This window comes from Coptis chinensis, chromosome 9 (assembly GCF_015680905.1).
Source record: "Coptis chinensis isolate HL-2020 chromosome 9, ASM1568090v1, whole genome shotgun sequence".
NCBI lineage: Eukaryota > Viridiplantae > Streptophyta > Magnoliopsida > Ranunculales > Ranunculaceae > Coptis > Coptis chinensis.
The window spans coordinates 15,849,292-15,853,296 of record NC_141464.1 but is presented as its reverse complement, the minus strand read 5'-3'; the positions used below and the strand labels follow the sequence as shown (position 1 = coordinate 15,853,296).

General features: G+C 34.8%; 1 long non-coding RNA gene across 1 annotated transcript; it reads left to right on the top strand.

The window, feature by feature from the left end:
• Positions 1–325: 325 nt before the first annotated feature.
• LOC147475015 (uncharacterized) lies at positions 326–1,223 on the top strand. Its single transcript, XR_015209545.1, has 3 exons — positions 326–520; positions 641–799; positions 901–1,223. It is a non-coding gene; the product is annotated as an uncharacterized LOC147475015 (long non-coding RNA).
• Positions 1,224–4,005: the final 2,782 nt, after the last annotated feature.

The following is a 4,005-nucleotide window of genomic DNA, read 5'->3' as shown; positions in this document are numbered from 1 at the left end:
ACGGACCCACTAAAATTGCTCCCCCCCCTTTTTATAGCTTTAAGCAATAATTATCACTTTTCTATAGATCTTTACTAATTTTCGATGAAGTGTGTGGGTTCCTATGTCATAGTTGATATTTTCTTAGTTGTGTATCAGTTAGGGTCTTGGTGAGGAGAGTCTCCTATGTCATAGTTGATATTTTCTTAGTTGTGTATCAGTTAGGGTCTTGGTGAGGAGAGTCCTCTCTGTTTGTATTATCATTCTGAAATTTATAATGACCATCTGTTTTACCGGCCAGGAAAAAAGTCAACCCGCTAAAAAAGAAAAACAGAAGAAGCAGCAATTACAATTGCATCTATTTTGGAATTAGCTGCTACTGTATACTCCTGCCTCATGCTTTCCTTGTTGGTTTTTCCTTATTGTATCTAATTTTCCTTATTTTTCCTTGTTGGTTTACAATTGCAACTATTCTAGAACACTTATTGTGAGAAATATCAATAGCAATGTTGAAGATTTAGAACTAAAGCTTCTTTTCGAGGTAAACATTGGTTGAACTTATTTCATCGTTTAATAATATTCAGTGCTAGTTTCTAGATCATTTATAGGTTTTGGTGTTGAGTCATATTATCATACTGACTCTGGTGTTCTTTGGCCTCAGCAATATGGAGATATACGTGCTCTTTATACATCATGCAAGCATTGTGGATTTGTTATGATTGCATATTATGATATAAGGGCAGCGCGGAATGCAATGAGAGCACTCCAAAATAAGCCATTGAGGCGTAAAAAGCTTGACATCCACTATTCAATCCCAAAGGTATGATACTAAGATTGTAATTTAGTATTTTCCTATGGCTTTTTGGTGTAGGCATTATTATTGTGTTGTTGTTTTATCGGATTTGTGTTGTTTTGGCATAGGAATGATGAGAACTCGGTTCGTGTTACCCATCTCTAATAGGACACGCGTGAGCCTGACCTACAAGATCTCTTCAACACTTTTGGTCCTGTGAGCCGTGTTTACATTGCTTACGACTAGAAAACTGGCATGAGCAGAGGCTTTGGTTTTGTCAGCTTTGTACACAAAGGTGACGCCGATAAGGGTATTGCAAAGCTCAGTGGTTATGGTTATGACAATCTCATCCTTAGAGTAGAGTGGGTTGTGCCAAGAACAAACTAGATTGTTAGTTGCTCCTTTTCTCAGTCAGTATGAGGTTTGCTGGTAACTGTCTTTTTTTATATGTATGGCACTATCAAGTTTTTATGTCTTAGATTGATGACTATTTTTATAATAATGTTTAATTGATTGGTGACTTTGTTTTTTGTTATTCATTTGTTGATTAAGTTTGTGGAATGTGATCTTTATATCATATTTGCTAGAACTAGAGGTGCATGGTGGACATTATTTGACCCAGGAAATTTTTTGTTTTTTTTTAGTTGCTATAGTTTACTAACGGATATTTCCGTTACAAACAATAGTTAGTAAATAGCACATCCATTACTAACGGATATATCCATTAGAAATGACAAATTTAATTTGGCCATCAATAATTAGTTATCTGTTACAAAGAATTTTAGTAACGGATATAACCGTTACTAAAATTATTATCAGTAACGGTTATATCCGTTACTAATTTTGGCCTAAGTGAGAGTGACGCCCCAGAGCTAACAGATATAACCGTTAGTAAAAATATAAGTAACGAATATAACCATTAGTAAATGCCTTTTCTGGTGTAGTGTTCATGTCTTTTATGTTTTATTGATCTCTATTACAGAACCATTTGATTGTCTAAATGCTATGGATAATGTCATTAGTGGGTAGCATGGTTAGGTGGCCTTCATAGTTCTTTTTGCTCCTTCATCGTAGCCTGAGGTGATCTCCTCTCACCTCTCCTTTTGTATAATATATCAGTTAAATTAAATTACCAAAAAAGAGAAGGGCGATCTAAAACAAAGAATGGATCTGAAAATTACTAGGCTTTCCTCCCAAACATGCACCGATTGTCTCTACAACCATCATACCCTTGTCACAAACTGTTCAGTCCATCTTTTTTTGGAAGTTCAGCTGAAAATCAGATGGTTTGGCTTTTGGAATTATCTAGAGGTTGAACTTCAGAACCCAAGAAATATTGATTTTGAAACTGAATGGTATAAGTCATCATTACCTAATAGTTTTGCTTCTCTTCATTCTTCAAGTCATGTCAATGCTCCTCTAAGTCCCATGTTGCGATCGAAGTTGGTTACACTCAGTTGACTCTGCGTTGGAGTTCGATACTTCACAACGTCTTGGGAGTGTTTGTCCACCACAGTCATCTGAGGAAGTAAAATGATGTTTGATTCATTCGACTTGTTTCAGGACAGAGGAAGTGTACAAGTTTGTGGTTTGGTTGGCCCAACTTTTGTTGACATAGGGAGTTAAAGCCACTGCTTGAAGAATATTAAACTTGTTTTAATGATTTATTTTTTGTAATTTTGTCAGTAGAGTTGGATGTTTTTAAGCTATTGTTAATATTTTACATGCTATTGGGAAATATGAAGACCACTTGATTTGTGTATGTTCAGATGTAGGTTTGGTGATCTCTTCTTGATCAGTGTGTTTCCTATTGATTAATTAGAAGCTTAAGTATTAATCATACATGCATACAATATATGTGCATGTGTATTTTTGACTAGTAGTAATTTTTGTCTTAGTGTTGGCATACAGGTGTTAATATTTATGTTTTTAAGACTTCTAAAGGAGTTTGGGATGTGCCTTGGATCACCGATTATATTGGACAAGCAATGATAAGTTGCAAAAGGCGTAGCTACAAGACTAGCATGCAGCTTGATGGTTGGACAAACGATGTCGCGATATGATTAGTTAAGATTTAGTTCTTTTATATTATAAGGTTTAGTTCTTTTGTACGCGGTCGCATTCTGTCAAGCTAGCTAGCTTTTGTAAACCTGATGATGGTGCATGTGTATGGATTAAGTTTCAATGTTGTTGATGTATTATTGTGAATAAATGTATATTTTGGAGTTTTAAACGTACACGTTAGTACTTGACAATATAATATATAGTATATTTTTTTCTATATTTACTGACTGGTGGATATATTAATTAGGGTACCAATTGGCAAACGTAACAATTGATTTTTTTTTAAAATTATTTGTAAACATGACATCACTTTTAAAGCAACTTGAAATGTATTTGAGATCACTTCTTAGGTGTTGTGTTACTATGTTTAAGCGATGTCTATGTTCTATTCTCATGTCACTTATAAAAGTGACGTCAAAATAACAACTACTACATCACCAACAAAAAAAGTGATCTCTATTCAAATAACATCACTTTGGGTGTCAGCACCTAAAAAGTGACTTTAAAAACTCATACTTTTCACGTCGCCACCATTTACATCACTTTCAAAAGTGACGTTGTATATTATTGACATCACTTATGAAGTGACTTAAAATGTCTTTTATGTTGTAGTGTAAGAATGAAACCATACCAAATACTGTCATAGAAACTGAAGACCCTATAACTGTAGAAGTTCCAGTCCAACTACAACCAAAAGGGAAAACCTTACAAGGCCTCATAATAGAAATTGATGATCCTACACCTGTAGAGGTTCCAATATGGAAACCTAGTTAGAAAGTGAAAAAAGATAAAGACAGGGTTAATACTACTATTGACCCTTATGCTAAGTATAGAGAAAAACCACCGTTTCCCCAGAGACTAGTTGTGTCTAAAAAAGACAAGAATTTTGATGGGATTAGGGAAATGTTTAAAAATCTGACTATAAAACTACCTTTTCTAGATGCTATAAAAAGTACGTCTACCTAGACACGCTAAGTTTCAAAAAGAGTTGTGCACCACGAAGAGGAAAACTAACATACCCAAAGAAGCCTTTTTAACTGAACAATATCCCTCTTTATATGAACATAACGGAATCATTAAGTGCAAGGACCCTGGTCGTCCTACTGTACAATTCACCTTGGGATATAACTTCATAACAACTGCACTATTAGACCTAGGGGCGAGTGTTA